This window comes from Mesoplodon mirus (assembly GCF_964341445.2).
Source record: "Mesoplodon mirus genome assembly, chromosome: 19".
NCBI classification, from domain to species: domain Eukaryota; kingdom Metazoa; phylum Chordata; class Mammalia; order Artiodactyla; family Ziphiidae; genus Mesoplodon; species Mesoplodon mirus.
In genome coordinates this window covers 36,981,730-37,004,598 of record NC_138995.1, presented here as the reverse complement: position 1 = coordinate 37,004,598, position 22,869 = coordinate 36,981,730, and the positions used below count along the sequence as shown (strand labels likewise).

General features: G+C 39.8%; 1 long non-coding RNA gene across 1 annotated transcript in view; it reads right to left on the bottom strand.

The window, feature by feature from the left end:
• LOC309794868 overlaps positions 1-11,979 on the bottom strand; it is a 30,807-nt gene extending 18,828 nt beyond the window's left edge. The window contains exon 1 of the long non-coding RNA XR_014292193.1: positions 11,402-11,979. This is a non-coding gene — a long non-coding RNA (uncharacterized lncRNA). The remainder of the gene's footprint in view (positions 1-11,401) is intronic.
• Positions 11,980-22,869: the final 10,890 nt, after the last annotated feature.

Sequence of the window (22,869 nt, the reverse complement as noted above, 5' to 3'; positions counted from 1 at the left end):
ATAAAGAGACTCAATATTGTCAAGATGTCAGTTCTTCCCAGTTGATCTAAAGAGTCAATGAAATCCCAATCAAAAGCCCGTCACGTTACTTTGTGGATATCAACAAGCAGATTCTAAACTTTACATGTAGAGACAAAAGACCCAGAATAGCCAACCCAACATGTAAGGAGAAGAACAAAGTTGGAGTCTTACTATAAAGCTAAAGAACAAATAAATCAATGGAACAGAAATAAAGGGCCTAGAAATAGACACACATAAATCAGTCAACTGAACTTTGACAAAGGAGCAAAGGCAATACAATGGAGCAAAGATGGTCTTTTCAACAAATGGTGTTAGAACAACTAGACACCCACATGAAAACAACAACAACAAATGGAATCTAGACACAGATCTTACATCCTTCACAAAAATTAACTCAAAATGGATCACAGACCTAAATGTAAAACACAAAACTATAAACTCCTAAAAGATAACATAAGAGAAAATCTAGATGACTTTGGGTTTGGTGATTACTTTTTACATATGACACCAAAGGCACAATCATGAGAGAAAGAACTGATAAGCTGGGTTTCATTAAAATTAAATTTTTCTGCTCTGCAAAATATACTTTCAAGAAAATGAAAAGACCAAGCCACAGACTGGGAGAAAAGATTTGCAAGAGACATATCTGACAAAGGACTGCTATCCAAAATATACAAAAAACTCTTAAAACTCAACAATAAGAAAAATAACCCAATTTTTTTTAAAGGGCCAAAGACCTTAAAAGACAGTCACCAAGAGAATTTAAGCATATGAAAAGACGCTCCACATCATATGTCATCAGGGAAATGCTAACTAAAACAATGAGATTCCAGTACACACTTATTAGAATGGCCAAAATCTGGAACACTGACAACACCAAAGTCTGACAAGGATGTGAAGCAACAGGAACTCTCATTGCTGGTGGGAATGCAAAATGCCACAGCCACTTTGGAAGACAGTTTGGCAGTTTCTTACATAACTAAACATACTGTTATCTTACAATCCAGCAATCTTGCTCCTTGATACTTACCTGAGTTGAAAACTTATATCCACACAAAAACCTGCACACAATTTTTACAACAGCTTAATTCACAATTGCCAAAACTTGGAAGAAACCAAGATGTCCCTCTGTAGGTAAATGGATAAATAAACTGTGGAACTTCCAGAAAATGCAGTATTATTCAGTGTTTTAAAAAAAAAAAAAAAAAAAAAAAAGGCTATCCAGCCCTGAAAAGACATGGAGGAAGCTTAAATGTGTATTACTAAGTGAAAGAAGCCAATCTGAAAAGGTCACACACTGCATGATTCCAACTATACGACATTCTGGAAAAGGCAAAACTATGGAAATGGTAAAAAGATCAGTGGTTCCCAGGGGTGAGGGGGAGGGAGGGATGAACAGACAAAGCACAGAAGATTTTTAGGGCAGTGAAAATACTCAGTGATACTGTAATTGTGGATACATGTTTTGTCCACACATGTAATGTACAACACCAAGAGTGAACCATAATGTAAACTATAGACTTCAGATGACAATGATGTGTCAATGTAGGGTTATCAGTTTTAACAAATTTACCAGTCTGGTGGAGGATGTTGATATGGGGGAGGCTATGCATGTGTGGGGGCAGAGGGTATATGGGAAATCTCTGTACCCTCTTCTCAATTTTGTTGTGAACCTAAAACTGCTGTAAATAAATAAACAAATAAACAAAGATTTATTGTGTGATCGTTTCACAATATATACAAACATCAATTCATTATATTGTACACCTGAAACTAATATAATGCTATAACTAATACATGTAATATAACATTATATCAATTATACCTTAATTTTTAAAATATTTTATTTAAGTATAGTTGATTTATAATGTTATGTTAATCTGTGCAGTACAGAAAAGTGATTCAGTTATATATATATATATATTCTTTCTCATATTCTCTTCCATTACGGTTTATCACAGGATATTGAATATAGTTCCCTGTGCTACAGGAGGACCTTGTTGTTTATCCATTCTATATATACCAGTTTGCATCTGCTAATCCCAAACTCCCAATCCTTCCCTCCCCCAGGCCCCCTACCCCTTGGCAACTAAAAGTTTGTTCTCTATGTCTGTAAGTCTGTTTTTCTTTCGTAGATATGTATATTTGTGTTGTATTTTAGATTCCACATATAAGTGATATCATATGGTACTTGTATTTCTCTTCTGACTTACTTCACTTAGTATGATAATCTCTAGGTCCATCCATGTTGCTGCAGATGGCATTATTTTATTTTTTTAGAACGAGTAATATTCCATGGTATATATATATACCACATCTTCTTTACCCATTCAGCTGTCGATGGATACTTAGGTTGCTTCTATATCTTGGCTATTGTAAATAGTGCTGCTATAAACGTAGGGGTGCATGTATCTTTTCAACTTATAGTTTTGTCTAGGTATATGCCCAGAAATGGGATTGCTGGATCATATGGTAACTCTATTTTTAGTTTTTGAGGAACCTCCACACTGTTTTCCATAGTGGCTGCACCAATTTACATTCCCAGCAATAGTTAAGAGGGTTTCCTTTTCTTCACACCCTCTCCAGCATTTATTATTTGTATTATTTTTTGAGGTTAATTTGTGCTTTTATTTGCCAGTATAACTTAAATATGGTGGCCTGCAAACTTTTTTGATCTAAAAAAAATGTTTACATCACAATCCAACAAACACACACCATATAATATGTATACATATATAAAAGTGAAACAAAAGTTTTGCCAAAAACTTCTACCCCGAGTGTTAATTCTTTTGAGACTTTTTTTTTAAGCAGTTTTAGGTTTACAACAAAATTGACAGGAAGGTACAGAAATTCCCCCAAATTCCCCCTCCCCTCACACGCATAGCCATTATCAACAGAGTGGCACCCTTTTTTTTTTTTAACACCAAGGATGAACTGCATTGACAGATAATCACCAAAGTCCACAGTTCACCTTAGGGTTCACTTTAATGAAGTGAATGGTGTTGCACATTCTATGGGTTTGGACAAAAGTATGATGACATATGGCCAGCATTATAATGTCATTCAAAGCATTTTCACTGATCGTAAAAACTTCTGTACTCTGTGTATTCATCTCCCTCTCCCCGCAAACTCCAGGCAACCACTGATCTTTTTATTGTTTCCATAGTTTTGCCTTTTCCAGAATGGCATATAGAATCTACTTTTCTTTTTCTTTTCTTTCCTTGAAAAGAGAGGTTCAAAGCCTTTATGTCTATAAGAACACTCATGGCCCGCCCATGTGTGGACCAGATAGGCTCTAGGTGGCAAACTCCTCCAATAAATACTGTAGCTTTCATTCCAGTATCGAGCCCTGCCCAGCAGCCACATGGAGGTGCAGGGGGACACGTGTTGGGTATTTGTTCACAGGAAGGCCACAAGTTTTGTGCCTCTTCTCACAATGAACCCAGATTCCTCTTGGGTTTGTTGTAAACAGAGAAGCCATTTCTTCAGGCCCTGTGCTCTCAGCACACCCCAGGTAGACTTTTTAATGATGGCCATTCGGACCAGTGTGAGGTGGTACACTTCATTATAGTTTTGATTTGCATTTCTCTAATAATTAGCAATGATGAGCACCTTTTCATGTGCCTATTGGCCATCTGTATGTCTTCTTTGGAGAAATGTCTATTTAGGTCTTCTGCCCATTTTTCAACTGCGTTTTTTTGTTGTTGTTATTGAGTTATATGAGCTGTTTGTATGTTTTGGAAATTGAGCCCTTGTCGGTCACATCATTTGCAAATATTTTCTCCTTAGTCATATATTTATAATAATGTATGTAATATATAATTATGCATATAATATATAATTATACCTTAATTTTAAAAATTGATGTGCAATATTATATGCTACAGGTGTATAATACAGTGATACAAAATTTTTAAAGGTTATACTCCATTTATAGTTATTATAAAATATTGGCTATATTCCCTGTGTTGTACAATATATCCTTGTAGCTTATTTATACATGATAGTTTGTACTTCTTAATCCCCTACCCCTGTATCACCCATCCCCCCTTCTTTCTCCCCACTGGTAACCACTCATTTAATTACTCCTCAATTTTTTTAAAGCCTTTAAAATTAATCTTGGACAAAGAAGACAAGAATATACAATGTAGAAAAGACAGTCTCTTCTGCAAGTAGTGTTGGGAAAGCTGGACAGCTGCATGTAAATCAATGAAGTTAGAACGTTCCCTCACACCAAACACAAAAATAAACTCAACATGGCTTAAAGACTTACGTATAAGACATGACACCATAAAACTCCTAGAAGAGAACATAGGCAAAACATTCTCTGACATAAATCATAGCAACACTTTCTTAGATCAGTCTCCCAAGGCAATAGAAATAAAAGCAAAATAAACAAATGGGACCTAATCAAACTTATAAGCTTTTGCACAGAAAACTGTAAACAAAATGAAAAGACGACCTATAGAATGGGAGAAAATATTTGCAAATGATGTGACTGATAAGGGCTTAATTTCCAAAATATATAAACAGCTCCTACAGCTCAATATCAAAAAAAAACAAACAACCCAATCAATAAGTGGGCAGAAGCGCTAACTAGACACTTCTCCAAAGAAGATAAACAGATGGCCAATAGGCACCTGAAGATGCTCAGCATCGCTAATTATTAGAGAAATGCAAATCAAAAGTACGAGATATCACCTCACACAGGTCAGTATAGCCATCATTAAAAAGTCTACAAATAATAAATGCTGGAGGGCTTCCCTGGTGGTGCAGAGGTTAAGAATCTGCCTGCCAATACAGGGGATGCGGGTTCGGGCCCTGGTCCAGGAAAATCCCACATACCACAGAGCGACTAAGCCCATGCACCACAGCTACTGAGCCTGTGCTCTAGAGCCCGCAAGCCACAACTACTGAAGCCCATACACCTAGAGCCCATGCTCCACAACAAGAGAAGCCACTGCAATGAGAAGCCCGCGCACTGCAACAAGGAGTAGCCCCCGCTCGCCACAACTAGAGAAAGCCCGCGCGTAGCAATGAAGACCCAACACAGCCAAAAATAAATAAATATATAAAAATAAAGTTATTGAAAAATAAATAAAAATAACTGCTGGAGAGGGTGTGGAGAAAAGAGACCCCTCTTACACTGTTGATGGGAATGTAAATTAGTGCAGCCACTATGGAAAATAGTGTGGAGGTTCCTCAAAAACTAAAGTAGAGTTACCATATGATCCAGCAATACCACTTACGGGCATATACCTAGACAAAACTATTATTTGAAAAGATACATGCACTCCTATGTTTATAGCAGCACTATTTACAATAGCCAAGACATGGAAGCAACCTAAGTATCCATCAACAAATGAATGGATAAAAAGGATGTGATATATATACACACACACATATACATACACACACACCCTGGAATATTACTCATTCTAAAAAGGAATGAAATAATGCCATTTGCAGCAACATGGAAGGACCTAGAGATTATCATACTAAGTGAAGTAAGTCAGACAGAGAAAGACGAATACTATATGATATCACTTATATCGGAATCTTAAAAAATGATACAAAATGAACTTATTTACAAAACAGAAACAAACTCACAGACATAGAAAACAAACTTATGGTTGCCAAAAGGGGAAGTGGGGGATAAATTAGGAGTTTGGAATTAACAGATACACATTACTATATATAAAACAGATAAACAACAAGGACCTACCGTATAAGACAGGGAACTATATTCAATATCTTTTAATAACATATAATGGAAAAAAATCTGAAAAAGGATATATATATATGTATATGAATCACTTTGCTGTACCCCTGAAACTAACACAACATTGTAAATCAGCTATACTTCAGTTTATTTTTTAAGTCTTTAAAAGAAGCCTGTGTATCCGTGAGAAAAGAAAAACTAAACAAAACAGTGTAGTGCTGGCATAACAGACATATAGATCAATGGAGCAGAACTGAGGGTCCAGAAATACACCCATCAATCTATTGTCAACTGACTTTCAACAATGGTGCCAAGACCACTCAATGAGGAAAAAACAGTCTCTTCAACTAAAGGAGCTGGAACAGTGGGATATCCACATACAAAAGAATGAAGCTGAACCCTTACCTCAAACCATATACAAAAATTAACTCAAAATGAATCAAGGAATATATATAACAACTAAAAGTATACAACTCTTACATGAGAAAATGGGTAAATCATTATAACCTTGGGTCTGGCAATAGTTTCTTAGTTGTGACACCAAAAGCACAAGCAACAAAAGAAAAAAATAGACACATTGGACTACATCAAAATGAAAAACTTTTGTGCATCAAAGGGCACTATCAATGGGTTTTTGCAAATATTTGCAAATCATATATCTGATAAGGGTTTAGTACCCAGGATATACAAAACCTCTTAGAACTCAAACAGTAAAAACAACGTAATTAACAACTCAAAAATAGGCAGCGAGGGACTTCCCTGGTGGTCCAGTGGTTAAGAATCCGCCTTCCAATGCAGGGGACGCAGGTTTGAGGAATTAAGATCCCACATGCTTCGGGGCAACTAAGCCCACGCAGCACAACTACAGTGCCCACGTGTTCTGGAGCCCGCGGGCCACAATTAGAGAGAAGACTGTACCATAACGAAGAGCCCACGTGCAGCAACTAAGACCCAATGCAGCCAATAAATAAAAAAAATATTTTTTTAAAAAATGGGCAACGGGGCTTCCCTGGTGGCGCAGTGGTTGAGAGTCCGCCTGCCGATGCAGGGGGCACGGGTTCGTGCCCCGGTCCGGGAAGATCCCACATGCTGCAGAGCGGCTGGTCCCGTGAGCCATGGCCGATGGGCCTACGCGTCCGGAGCCTGTGCTCCGCAGCGGGAGAGGCCACAACAGTGAGAGGCCCACGTACCACAAAAAAAAAAAAAAAAAAAAAAGGGCAACGAACCTGAATAGATATTTCTCCAAGGAATATATATTAATGACCAAGAAGCATATGAAAAGATGTTTAAAGCCTTTAATTATTAGGGAAATGCAAATCAAAACCACAATGATATCCCACTTCACATGCTCTAGGATGACTATTCTAATCCCCACCCCCCAACAGGCAGAAGGGCTATTTGTCTCCTTTATTCACTGTTTTACTTCCTGAACTAGAACAGTCTCTGACACAGCATGTGCTTAATAAATATTTGTTGAATTAATAACAAGCTCTAGGAAATTACATTCCAGAGGACCCTCCAGAACTAGGAAGATATCATCGTATCCATTTTTCTCCTCCATCCTCCCAGCATGCTCTCCGCTGAGAAATTGACAGGTTTGGTCATGGTTATAAAGAGCCAACAATGCAGCTTAAAGCTTTTCAAACATGAGAATTTTCTTTTCTTTCTTTTCTTTTTTTTTTTTTTTTGGTGTCACACTATACTAATTCTTTTAAAAACAAAAAATAACAAGTGTGGGTGAGGATATGGGAAAATTAGAACCTTCATACAATGTTGGTGGGAATGTAAAATGCAACAACTCCTGTGGACAACAGTTTGACAATCCCTCAATAAGTTAAACACAGAATTACAATATGACCATGCAGTTCCACTCATGGGAGTTGTGGGAGTTCCCTGGTGGCCTACTGGTTAGGAGTCAGCACTTTCACTGCCATGGCCTGGGTTCAGTCCCTGGTTGGGGAACTGAGATCCCGCGAGCCACGTGGTATGGCCAATAAACAAAAATTGAGTAGTAAATAGAATATATTAAACAAACACACACAAAAGAAAAACTTGTACATGAATATTCATAGCAGTACTATTCACGATAACCAGAAGGTGGAAACCACCAAAATGTCCATCAACTAATGAATGGACTAACAAAATGTGATACATCCACACAATGGAATGTCATTTGGGCATAAAAAGGAACGAAGTACTGATATATGATACAACATGGATAATCTAAACAAAAGAAGTCAGATATCAAAGGACACATATTGCATGACTAGTCCATTGAAACAGAAAGCAAATTAGTAGTTACTAGGGGCTAGAGAGAGGGTGAATCAGGGAGTGACTGCTTAATGAAAACAGGTTCTCTTTTTGGAATGATGAAAATGTTCTGGAACTAGATAGTGGTGATGGTTGTACCACATTGTGAATGTATTAATCCCACTGAAGTATATATAAGTATATACTTTAAAATGGTTTACATGGTGAATTTTATGTTTTTACCACAGTAAAAAAACAATTGTATTCCTATATATAATTAATGAACACTGATAAAATGAAAGTTTTAAAACAATTCCAATTACAGTAGCATCCAAAAACATTAAATTCATAGAGATAAATTTAACAAAATATGTACAAAACCTGTACACTGAAAACAATGCTGAAAGTAGAGGCAGTAAATTTCTCTTGCTGAGAGAGGGAAAGTAAAAGGAAAGGTAATTATTTTGAAAAGAAATACACATTAAGGTCTGCATTTTGGCATAAAAGATGTCTTACAAATGGTTTTAATTGAGGGAGCTTTAAATGAACTCCTTTTTCTGGTTAAGAATAATCAAATATTATACATATAGAAGTCAGTAAAAAAATTTTTTTCATTGGGTTATGTATGACACACTAATAAAGGGTTAACAAAACTCCATCATGAGAAAAAACACCTTTGGTCAATCTTCTATCACTCTGACCCTGTCAACTTGATAAAGATGGAATGGCAGCAGTGTTACTGTTACCAAAATGCAAGTCCATGTGCCCGACGCACAGAGGCCAAACAGTACCAAAACACTGGAGTTTGGAACAGAGAAAGGTTTATTGCAGGGCCATGCAAAGAGATGGGTGGCTCATGCCTTAAAACCCCCAAACTCCCTGAAAGCTTTCAGCAAAGCCCTCTTACAGGAAAGGTGAGGGAGGGGTACTGTTAGTTGTTGCAAACTTCTTGGTGTCAGACCCTTTGTCTGAGGTCAGGTCGTGGTCAGGAAACGATGTTCCTATAAATCTCTACCAAACAAATGTTACTCTCTATCCTGACAAGAAAAGGGAAGGTCCCAAGGCACGACTCTCACCCTCCGAGGTCCAGGCCTAGCTAAGAGAAGGGGGTGGCTCCAGGGGCACCGGTTACCCTGCCCCAGAGCATTCGTCCAGCACCCAGTGTGGGTCATCCCACCAGTGCCCAGGCCTGGCTGAAGAGGCAGATCTCACTTGATGGCTCCCTCAGGACCTGGTCCCCAGACGCTGCCCAGCTGTCATCGCTTAAGGAGCCAGGCGACCAGGACCCAACTGGTCCTCAGGCTCCTCAAGGCCACCCAAACAGTGGGGGCCAAGTCCCGAAAACTGCGTCCCATGCAGACTGCTGCTGCCATTAGGTCGCAGAGGCAGGTATGGGTGAGAGGTTCACCGCCACCTCAAGGCCTGCGCCCGGCCAGTGGGCGGTCTTGGCAAGGGCTCTGGAGCCCTGCAGGACACAGCCCCCAACCTGTTCCCTGGGCCCCCCAACTCAGTCACTGGCTCGAGGCGGGGTGAGCTGGAGGGCCCGGTGAGAATGCTGGGATCCGCCTCTTACCTCACTCTCCGCCTGATGACCACGGCACTGCTGACTGTTGGCTGAATGGGCCAACAAGGAGCTCATTGACAGTTGACCGTTTGGGGGAGGGACCCACTGCGACGCAGACCAACGGCTGAATGGGGCCCACTGCAGCACCGACCAATGGCTGAGCAGGACCTCTAACGCTGCTCTAACCAAACAGCATTAATGGTCTCCCAGTAACGTTGCCAGGTAACGGGGTGGGGGGAGTAACAGCGGGCAGCAAGGGCGGAGTTCTAAGAGCTCTGCACTGCCGGCTCTATTACATTACTAAGCAATATTGCCTAGGGTAAAAATGACCCCTTGCTGGCATCTGGACTGGAAGGCACCTGGTGAGAAGCCACAGCTTTGGGCTCCCTAAGTACAGTATAATCATGCCATTCTCTGCAAAACCTTGGAAGCTAAGGCCTTGCTCATGGGCTAAGAAACATGAAATTTCTAAGCCATGGTCGCTCTTGCACCACCTGCATGGTTTTTTTTTCTTTACACCTGAGCTGTCATTTGATGCTGTTCTGATGCTGTGCTGATCACATGCATTGTTTACTGTCATAGCTGAGCTCCCCTTTTTAAAAAACATATTTATTTTATTTATTTATTTTCCTTTTTTTTTTTTTTTTGGCTGCGTCGGGTCTTAGTTGCAGCACATGGGATCTTTGTTGAGGCATGCAGGATCTTTCCATTATGGCGCGCAGTCTCCTCGTGTTTCTCTCTAGTTGCGGCACGCGGGCTTCTCTCTAATTGTGACATGCGGGCTCTCTCGTTGAGGCACCAGAGCTCAACAGTTGTGGCACGCGGGCTTAGTTGCCCCGCGGCATGAGGGATCTTAGTTCCCCGACCAGGGATCGAACCCTCGTCCCCTGAATGGGAAGGCGGATTCTTTACCACTGGACCACCAGGGAAGTCCCCATAGCTGAACCCTTTTAAGTTTGAATGTCTATCTGAACCCCAAGCCACTAGTGGTCATAAAGCCATTGACTGACCTAGTGAATTTAGTTTAGAAAGCAGATATTAAAAGTTCAAGAAAGGTAAATTCATCTTTTAAAAAGTTAACAAGAATATACAGCATATTAAGAGGGGAGCACCTAGAAAAACAGGACTTTAACGGAGACAGTATTTAAAAGTGTTCTACTAAAAATTAGACCAAATTAATGACTATTGGGGTTATGAAAGTTATTAAAAAGCATAAAGATCACCACCAATTTACTTAAGTCTAAGAGGAAAACATCATTACACTGCGGGCCTTTCTGTCACATTTAAGCATCCGCCCAGGTCGCGGGGGGACAGTTTTGGGGGTCCACCGTACACATCTGAAACGGGAACAAAGCAACCCTGCCTGGCAGAAGGCGGATTTCGGAGCCAGGAGCCCGGACTCGGAGTCGGCACATCGGGCATTCTCTTCGGGGCAGGAAGGGGCTGAGGGACCGAACTCGTCCACTTGGGCTGCTGCCCCACACTCCTGCCGCTGTCACCGGAGCCGGACAGGCGATTCGGGAAGGGTCCGGACAGGGCGCCCCGTCAGCTCACGATAAATCCACGCCCTCTCTCACGCGGCTGGCCACAGGGCAAGATACTCGCCCGTCTGACCGCCGCCAGGTGGGCACCGGCCGGGCCGCGGCCCCGGGCGCTTCTCGGCTCTACCCGGCCGGTTTCGGGCTCCCATCGTGGCCAGAGCTCGAGGGCCGGCCCACACGCTCAGCCGCTGGGACCCCCGCGAGGCGGCCTCTCCACAGCCAGCGGCCGCCGGCAACGGACGCCCACCCGCGCGCACCCGCCCCACCGGGCCGTGTGCCCAGTGCCCAGTCCCCGGCGCCCACCTGTTGGTCGCACTCAGAGCATGATTTGGTGGCCATCTTCACTTTCTTGCCTCGAGTTGCAGACATGCTCCTCTCTGGCGGCAGCGGCGGCGGCGGCGGCGGCCCGGGCTCCGCCCCTCGTACTTCAGCAGCCCAGCCTCCGCCCGTCGGTCCCCGCTGGCCACACTGAGACTCTGAAGAGCGCGCGCGCGCGCGTGCGCGAGCTCGCGCGGAGCCTGCGTACCGAGGGGGCAGGGCGCGGCGTGCGCGGGCTCCGAGGGACCGCGGAACACGTCCCCACCCACACCGCTCCGGTCCTCTAGGGCGTACCGATTCTCACGAGAGGAGACCGACTGGAGAGTCCGGCGGGACGATAGACACGCCCTCTCTGGGCCAGACGAACGGCGTGGAGGCGTGGTTTGGCCGGGACTCGGCAGTAACGGGCGTCAGGCTCGACCAACGAATGCACAGACAGGGCGGGTCGTGGTGCTGAGCCCGCCCCCTCCCCCGGAGGAAGGAGAACGTGAGTGAAAAAGGCGGTGGGAGGTAAAGCGCTTGGCACAGACCCTGCCGTTTGATAAACTTCAGTAAATGTTAGCGAGTCTAATCATTGAGGAATTGTAGTAGGGATTTTATACATTAACGCCCTGGACCCAACGTTGGAGATTGAAAATTCATTTATTTAATAAATAGTTGCCTAAGGCCCACTCTCAGGCAAATTAGAATAGAATGCAATGTCTGCCCTCAAGGAACACAGACTAGCTGTTTAGACCAGTGCTACTTACTGTCCATGATGAAAGACCAGTTTTTTTTTAATTCATCATTTACTTTTAAGATAAAATATATTACTCCGGGACTTCCCTGGGCGCAGTGGTTAAGAATCCGCCTGCCAATGCAGGGGACACGGGTGCGATCCCTGGTCCGGGAAGATCCCACATGCCACAGAGCAACTAAGCCCCTGCGCCACAACTACTGAGCCTGCGCTCTAGAGCCCGTGAACCACAGCTACTGAAGCCCGCGAGCCACGACTACTGAAGCCCGTGCACCTAGCGTCCGTGCTCGGCAACAAGAGAAGCCACCGCAATGAGAAGCCCACGCACCACAGCGAAGGGTAGCCCCTGCTCGCTACAACTAGAGAAAGCCCGCGCACAGCAACAAAGACCCAACGCAGCCAAAGATAAATAAATTTATATATTAAAAAAAAATTGGAACAAAGATAACAAAGAAAATAATTTAAGAAATTACACTTTATTCTGACAAAATTTGCCAATATATGTAGCATTTATTACAGACAATGGCTGCTGCACTGGTACCTGTTCTACAGTTTTAAGGAAAGCAAAGGTATTAGTGAAATTTCTATTCTACATATTAAAGCCTGTAAGCACACTTTGAATGAAAACAATGTATATAAATATTTAAAGCTTTCAGTGTGACAAATAAGATTGTTTCTTGTTTAGTCATTTATCTAAATCAGGTTGGATTGATAAAAGCACCACTTGCAGGGAAAAATTTATGTCTAAACCATCTCTAAGTTCTCAAGGCAGGAAAACTATCTTATGGAGGTATGTTAATGGTGATGGAAGAATAGATTTTAAAGCAATTTCAGTAAATTCGTGGTTCATTCTTAAGCTTTATCCAAAATGAACTGATGATGTATTTTCAAAATTCATATTCAATCCTCATAAGTAGGTAGGTCTGACAGTTTATCCCATATAGTAATGGTTAGAATTTAAAATGTCTTTCTTTTTCTTTTTAAATTATTTATTTATTTATTAATTTTTTTGTCTGCATCAGGTCTTAGTTGTGGCACCAAGGCTTCTCTCTAGTTGTGACATGCAGGCTCCACAGTGCGCAGGCTCGGTAGTTGCGGCGTGCAGGCTCTGTAGTTGTGGCACAGAGGCTCCGGAGCGTGTGGGCTCTGTAGTTGCAGCACGCAGGCTCTCTAGTTATGGCATGCAGGCTTAGTTGCCCCGCAGCGTGTGGGATCCTAGTTCCCCCATCAGGATGGAACCTGCGTTCCCTGCATTGGAAGGCAGATTCTTAACCACTGGACCACCAGAGAAGTCCCCTAAAATGTCTTTCAATGAAAGAAATTGATTCCAGATCCATGATTTTCCTATACGAGGATCTTCTTTTGAGGGAAAGTGCAATTCAAACTGTCCTATCACATTTGTAAAATATTTAATTATAATTTTCACAGGTGTGCAATGTCAAGTTCATTGTCTCTTTCATTGATAATTGTCAAAATATGAAATAACAATATGTAAAACTGTTCTTTCAACTTTCTAACTTAAATTTTTGTTCTTCCATCTTAACTGCCATACGTTGCATTCCTTCCTTCCATTGATATATTAAGATCCAAATATCCTTCACAAAATACTAGCAAACCTTTCAATATTGAAAGGTTTATACATCACAACGAAGTGAGATTTATTCTCAGAATTCTGGGATGTTCAACATACAAAACCATTCAGTGGAATAAACCACAGGAGTGACAGCAACAAAATGGTGAAATAGGAGTTTTCTACCATCTTTCCTTCAAAGAACACTGGTTTTGACAACACCCACAAATGAGAGTACCTTTGTGGAATTCCAGGAGTCCAGTGGAGAAGTTCTAGCACATACTTGGAGCAAAAAGTAAATCCAAGATTGGACACATTACAGAGGGCAAAAAAAGCAGTTTCACTTCATTTGTGTCTTCCCTCCCACAAGACACACAGCTCAGTGGCAAAAGAGACCCCCTAGGCCTGGAATTTCTTCCACAGCAGCAAGTGAGTGTCTGAGTGAGTGCCCAGTTTCCCCAGCTGTGCAGGACACTGCCAAAGAGGCCCACTTCTTTCTCACCCCTTCCAGAATACTGAGGTAGGTTGCACAGCTGAGAGTGGGGAGAGGCTGGGAGCACAGGAGGCAGGGCTTGGAATGCATCAAAGAGATACAAATCCTACTAACTGCTTTGCAGACTCCATTAGAGGGACCACCCACAAACTTCTGGAGGGGCCTTGCCAGCAGATCCCCCCAGCTGGCCCACAGGCATTCCCAACACTCCCCACACCTCACCCACATAACCTTCTGCCTTATAACCAGCTCCCTGTGTGTGCCCCTCAGGTGGCAAGTACAAGCATTGGCAGAGAGCTTGTGAGCACACGCAGAAAGCTGGCCCAACTCTGCAAGACTGTGAGAAGGCAAACAAACTTGAACATTCATCACCACCTTAGGAAAAGTAAAGCTGATGCTGTCAGCACGAGGTCTAGTTTGTTGGATTAAAAGAAGGCATACAAATCTTAAGAATCACCCCGCCCCCCCCCCAAAAAAAGGGAACAAGAAGTGTGGAGTGGGTATATCCATAGAAAAGGTCTGAGAAATTCTCAGAATCCCTAGCCAGGATGACAGAAATTGTCTCCCAAAGCCAGACAGTAAAGACCAGAGGTTACTGCTTCTTCAAATGCAAAGATAGCAGTGCAACTCTTCAAGGAACATATGAAAAATCAAAGAAATATGAAACCACCAAAGGAACATAATAATTTCCCAATAACCTACCTCACAAATATAGATCTATGGATTGAATGATAAAGAATTCAAAACAGATGCTTTAAGGAAACTCAGTGAGCTCCATGAAAACAAAGAAAGATAATTCAATGAAATCAGAAAAACAACACACAAACAAAATGAGAGGTTTAACAGAGAGACAGAAATTATTTAAAAAAAAAAAAAAGAACTAAAATTCTGGAACTGAAGAAAACAATGAATGGAATGAAAATTGTATTAGAGAATATTAACAGCTGACTTGAGAAAACAAAAGAATGTATCTCGACTTGAAGACAGGTCACTTGAAATTATCTATTTGGAGGAGAACATAAAATGGGGGGAATAAAGGGTAGTTTTTGTATGCAGTTGAAGTTAAGTTGTTATCAACTTAAAATACACTGTTGTAACTGTATGATGTTTTATATAAGCTTCATGGTAAGAGCAAGCAAAAATCTGTAGTAGATACCAAAAGATATAGAGAAGGGTATCAAAGCATACCACTATGGAAAAAAATCACAAAGTAAGACAGCAAGAGAAGAAAGGGACAAGAAACTGCAAAACAGCCAGAAAAAAAATTAACAAGATGACATTAGTAAGTCCTTACCTATCAATGATTACTTTAAATGTAAATGGATTAAATTATCCAATCCAAAGACATAGAGTGACTGAATGGGTAAAAAACCAAAACAGACAAACAAAAAAAAAGACCCAATTATGCTGCCTACCAGATACATACTTCAGCTTTAAGAACACAAATAGCCTTAAAGTTTTAAGGGAGGAAAAAGATATCCCATGCAAATGATAACCAAGAAATCATGGGTAGCTATACTTATATCAGACAAAATAGATTTCAAGTCAAAAACTGCAACAAAAGACAAAGAGAGTCATTATATAATAATAAAGGGGTCAGTTCATCAAAAGGATATAACAATTATAAATATATATGTACCCAACATCAGACCTCCTAAATATATTAAGCAAATGCTAACAGATCTAAATGGGAAAATAAACAGCACTACAATAGCTGGCATTTTAACAGCCCACTTTCAACAATCGGTAGATCAGCCAGCCAGAAAATCAATGAGAAAACATTGGACTTGAACTCTAGTTTAGACCAAATTGAACTAACACATATATAAAGCATTCCTTCCAACAGCAGCAGAATACACATTCTTCTCAAGTGCACACAGAACATTCTCCAGGATAGATCATATGTTAGGTCATAGCAGTCTTAGCAAATGGAAGAAAATTAAAATCATACCAAATATCTTTTCTAATCACAATAATATAAAATGAAAAATAAATAAAAGTAGGAAAACTGGAAAACTAAAAAATATATAGAAATTAAATAACACCCTCCTGAACAACCAATGGGTCAAAGAAGAAATCAAAAGAAAAATTTGGAGTAACTTCAGACAAATGAAAATAGAAACACAACATACCAAGACTTACAGGATGCTACAAAAGCAGTTCTAAGAAGTAAGTTTAGAGTGATGAATGACTACATGAAGAAAAAATATGTCAAATATACAACCTAAGTCTACATCTCAAAGAACTAGAAAAAGAACAAACTAAGCACAAAGTTAGCAGAAGGAAGGAAATAACAAAGATCAGAGCAGAAGTAAATGAAGTAGAGGAAAGAAGAAAAATAGAAAAGGCCAACAACAATAAAAGCTGGCATTTTGAAAAGATAAACAAAACTGACAAACCTTTAGGTAGACTAAGACAAAATTAGAATGAAAGAGGAGACATTACAACTGATAGCACAGAACTACAAAGGATCATAGAAGACTACTGTGAACAATTATAATCCAGCAAATTGGATAACCTAAAGGGAATGAATAAATTCCTAGGAACATACAGTCAACCAAGACTGAATCATGAACAAATTAAAAATCTGAACAAACCAGTAACAAGCAAGAAGATTTAATTAGTAATTTTTAAATCTCCCCAAATAGAAAAGCGCAGGTTTCAACAGAGAATTCTACCAAACATTTAAAGAATTAATGCCATTCCTTCTCAAATTCTTCCAAAACAATTGAAGAGGGAGGAATACTTCTAAATTTATTTTAGAAGGCCAACATTACCCTGATATCAAAACCAGAAAAGAAAACAACAAGAAAAGAACAGTACACTATCCCTGATGAACATAGATGCAAAAATCCTCAGCCAAGTATTAGCAGGCTGAATACAACAGCATATTAAAAGGATTATACACCATGATCAAGTGGAATTTAACCCTGGTATTCAACATATACAAATCAATAATTGTGATACACCACATTAACAGATTGGAGGATAAAAATCATATGATCCTCTCAATAGATGCAGAAGCAGCATTCGTCAAAATTCAACATCCTTTCATGATAAACTCTCAACAAATTAGGTATAGAAGGAATATAAATCACTTAATAAAGGACATATATGACAAGTATGAGTATGATAGCTAATATCATACTCAACAGTGAAAAGCTGAAAGCTTTTCCTCTAAGATCAGGACAAGACAAGGGTGCCTACTCTCACAACTTCTATTCAACATGGTACTGGAAATCCTAACCAGAGTGATTAATACAAAAAAGAAATGTAGCCTATCTAAACAGTAAAGGAAGAAGAAAATTGTCTCTGTTTGCAGGTGACATAATCTTATACAACTAGAACAGTAACAACAAAAACTATTAGAACTAATAAATGAATTCAATAAAATTGCAGGAAAAAAATTCAATCTGCAAAAATCAGTTGCATTTCTATACACAAATAATGAACTACAAGAAAGAGAAGTTAAGAATGCAATCCCATTAACAATAGCATCAAAAATAATAAAATATTTAAGAATAAATTTAACCAAGGAGGTGAAACATCTCTACATTAAAAATTATTACAAGGTATAAAAAGCAATTGAAGAAGACACAAACAAATGGAAAGAAATTTTGTGTTCAGGGATTCAGAGAATTAATATTGTTAAAATGCCATACCATTCAAAGCAAATCCCTGTAAAAATTCAATGCAATCCCTATAAAAATTCTAATGGCATTCTTTACAAAAATAGAAAACACAGTCCTAAAATTCACATGGAATCACAAAAGATGTTAAATGGCCAAATCAACCCTGAGAAAGAAGACCAAAGCTGGTAACATTGGGGAAAGGGGAGAGGCAGGTGCAGATGAAAGGTGGAGGATGTTGGAGGGCAGCTCCATGGGCCTGTTTCCCAGGGGAGAATGTGGAACCAGAGGGTGGGGGTGGCACGCACATGCCACTGTACTCATCTGCACCCAGGTCCTCCACCACCCCTGGTGCAGGGGCTGGGCTGGGGGACCTGGATTGTCGCTGACCTTGTGTTCTTCCTCTCTGCAGTGCAGGTTGACCAACAGTCCCAGTGGGCTTGGGCTCCATAGACTGGCTGAATGGGTATAAAAACAAGACATGTATATATGCGGTCTACAAGATACCTGCTTCAGGTCTAGCGACACATACAGACTGAAAGTGAGGGGGATGGAAAAAGGTATCCCATGCAAATGGAAATCAAAAGAAAGCTAAAGAAGCAATACTCATATCAGACAAGATAGACTTTAAAATAAAGACTGTTACAAGAGACAAAGAAGGACAATACACAATGATCAAGGAATTAATCCAAGAAGAAGATATAACAATTGTAAATATATATATACCCAGCTTAGGAGCACCTCAATATATAAGGCAAATACTAAGAGCCATAAAGGGAGAAATCAACAGTAACACAATAATTGTAGAGGACTTTAACACCCCACTTACATCAATGAACAGATCATCCAAATAGAAAATCAACAAGGAAACAAAGGCCTTAAATGACACATTAGACCAGATGAACTTACTTGATATTTATAGAGCATTCCATCCCAAAGCAGCAGAATTCACATTCTTCTCAAGAGCACATAGAACATTCTCCAGGATTGATCACATGCTAGGTCACAAAGCAAGCCTTAGTATAATCTAAGAAAATTGAAATCAAATCAAGTATCTTTTCCAACCACAGTGCTATGAGATTATAAGTCAACTATAAGGAAAAAAAAAAACCAAACACAAACACATGGATGCTAAACAATATGCTGCTAAATAACCGAGATCACTGAAGAAATCAAAGAGGAAATCAAAAAATACCTAGAGACAAATGAAAATGAAACACAGTGATCCAAAATCTATGGGATGCAGCAAGAGCAGTTCTATGAGGGAAGTTTATAGCAATACAGTCTTAACTCAGGAAATAAGAAAAATCCCAAATAAACAACCTAACCTTACACCTAAAGCAACTAGAGAAAGAACAAGCAAAAACCAAAGTTAGCAGAAGGAAATAAATCATAAAGATGAAAGCAGAAATAAAACAGAACTGAAGAAAACAATAGAAAATATCAATGAAACTAAAGGCTGGTTCTTTGAAAAGATAAACAAAATTGACAAAACTTTAGCCAGACTCATCAAGAAGAAAGGGGAGAGGGCTCAAATCAATAAAATTAGAAATGAAAAAGTTTCAACAGACACTAAGGAAATACAAAGGATCATAAGAGACTACCACAAACAACTACATGCCAATAAAATGGACGACCTGGAAGAAATGGACAAATTCTTAGAAAGGTACAATCTCCCAAGACTGAACCAGGAAGAAATAGAAAATACGAAGAGACCAATCATAAGTACTGAAATTTAAACTGTGATTTTAAAACTCCCAGCAAACAAAAGTCCAGGACCTGATGGCTTTACAGATGAATTCTATCCTTCTGAAACTATTCCAAAATACTGCAGAGGAAAGAACACCCCCAAACTCATTCTCTGAGTCTAGCATCACCCTGATACCAAAACCAGACAAAGATACCACAAAAAAGAAAATTACAGGCCAATATCACTGGTGAACATAGATGCAAAAAATCCTCAACAAAATACTAGCAATCTGAATCCAACAATACATTAAAAGGATCATAAACCATGATCAAGTGGGGTATATCCCAGGGATGCAAGGATTTTTCAATATCTGCAAATCAATCAGTGTGATACACCACACCAACAAATTGAAGAATAAAAACAATTATGATCATCTCAATAAATACAGAAAAGGCTTTTGACAAAATTCAACACCATTTATGATAAAAACTCTCCAGAAAGTGGGCATAGAGGGAACCTACCTCAACATAATAAAGACCATATAAGACAAACCCACAGCAAACCTGATTCTCAATTTTGAAAAACTGAAAGCATTTCCTCTAAGATCAGTAACAAGACAAGAATGTCCACTCTCACCACTGTTATTCAACATAGTTTTGGAAGTCCTAGCCAAGGCAATCAGAGAAGAAAAAGAAATAAAAGGAATCCAATTGGAAAAGAAGAAATAAAGAAGAAATAAAACTGTCACTATTTGCAGATGACATGGTAACTATACATGGATAATCCTAAAGATGCTAACAGAAAACTACTAGAGTTCATCAATGAATTTGGTAAAGTTGCAGGATACAAAATTAATACAAAAAAAATGTAATACACAGAAATCTGTTGCATTTCTATACACTAACAATGAAAGATGAGAAAGAGAAATGAAAGAAACAATCCCATTTACCACTGCATCAAAAAGAATAAAATACCTAGGAATAAACCTACCTAAGGAGACCTTCCTGGTGGTGCAGTGGTTAAGAATCTGCCTGCCAATGCAGGGGACATGGGTTTGAGCCCTGGTCTGGGAGGATCCCACATTCCACAGAGCAACTAAGCCCGTGCACCACAACTACTGAGCTTGAGTGCCACAACTACTGAAGCCTGCATGCCTAGAGTCCATGCTCCACAACAAGAGAAGCCACTGCAATGAGAAGCCCGTGCACCACAATGAAGAGTAGCCCCCACTCGCCACAACTAGAGAAAGTTCACACGCAGCAATGAAGACCCAATGCAGCCCCCAAAAATAATAAAAATAATAAATAAATAAATAAATTAATTAATTAATTAAAAAAAAAGAAAAACCTACCTAAGGAGGCAAATGCCTGTACCCAGAAAACTATAAGATACTGATTAAAGAAATCAAATATAACACAAACAGATGGAGAGATATACCATGTTCTTGGGTTGGAAAAATCAATATTGTGAAAATGACTATACTACCCAAAGCAATCTACAGATTCAGTGCAATTCCTATCAAATTACCAATGACATTTTTCACAGAAATAGGACAAAAAAAATTTAATTTGTATGGAGACACAAAAGACCCCGAATAGCCAAAACAATCTTGAGAAAGAAAAATGGAGCTGGAGGAATCAGGCTCCCTGACTTTAGAATGTACTACAAAGCTACAATCATCAAAACAGTATGGTACTGGCACAAAAACAGAAATATAGATCAGGAGAACAGGATAGAAAACCCAGAAATAAACCCACACACTTATGGCCAATTAATCTATGACAAAGGTGGCAAGACTATAAAATGGAGGAAGGACAGTCCCTTCAATAAATGGAGCTGAGGAAACGGGACAACTACATGTAAAAAAACTGAAATTAGAGACTTCCCTGGTGCTGCAGTGGTTAATAACCCACCTGCCAATGCAGGGGACATAGGTTCAAGCCCTGGCCCAGGAAGAATCCCACATGCCGCAGAGCAACTAAGCCCATGCACCACAACTACTGAGCCCACGTGCTACAACTACTGAAGCCTGTGCACCTAGAGCCCATGCTCCACAACAAGAGAAGCCACTGCAATGAGAAGCCTGTGCACTGCAACAAAGAGTAACCCCCGCTTGCCCCAACTAGAGAAAACCCACACATAGCAACAAAGACCCAATGCAGACAAAAATAAAAATAAATAAATAAAATAAAGTATCTTTAAAAAAATGAAATTAGAACATTCTTTGACCCCATACACAAAAATAAACTCAAAATGGATTAAAGACCTAAATGTAAGACTGGATACTATAGAACTATAAGAGGAAACATAGGCAGACCACTCTTTGACATAAATTGCAGCAATATGTTTTTCGATTTGTCTCCCAGAGTAACGGAAATAAAAACAAAGATTAACAAATGAGACTTAATTAAACTCAAAAGCTTTTGCACAGCAGAGGAAGCCATTAAAAAAATGAAAAGACAACCCACAGAATGGGAGAAAATATTTGCAAACAATGCGATCAACAAGGGATTAGTCTCCAAAATTTACAAACAGCTTATGCAGCTTAATATCAAAAAACAACAAACAACCCAATCAAAAAATGGGTAGAAGACCCTAAGAAACATTTCTCCAAAGAAGACATACAGATGGCCAAGAGGCACATGAAAATATGCTCAACGTTGCTAATTATTAGAGAAATGCAAATCAAAGCTACAATGAGATATCACCTCACACCAGTCAGAATGGCCATCATCAAAATATCTGCAAACAATAAATGCTGGAGAGGGTGTGGAGAATAGGGAACCCTCCTACACTGTTAGTGGGAATGTAAATTGGTACAGCCACTATGGAGAACAGTATGGAGGTTTCTTAAGAAACTAAAAATAACATTTTATTTTTTAAAAAAGAAACTAAAAATAAAGCTACCATATGACACTACAATCCCACTCTTGGGCATATATCCAGAGAAAAACATGGTTCAAAAGTATACAGGCACCCCAATGTTCATTGCAGCATTGTTTACAATAGCCAAGACTTGGAAGCAACCTAAAAAATTTCCATCAACAGATGAATTGATAAAGGTGATGTGGTACATATATATGATGCAATATTACCCGGCCATTAAAAAGAATGAAATAATGCCATTTGCAGCATTATGGATAGACCTGGAGATTATCATACTACGTTAAATAAGTCAGACAGAGAAAGACATGTATCATATAATATCACTTATATGTTGAATCTAAAAAAAATAAGATGCAAATGAACTTATTTACAGAACAGACACACAGACTTAGAGAACAAACGTATGGTTACCAGGAGGGAAGGGTTGGGGGGAGGGATAAGCTGGGCAT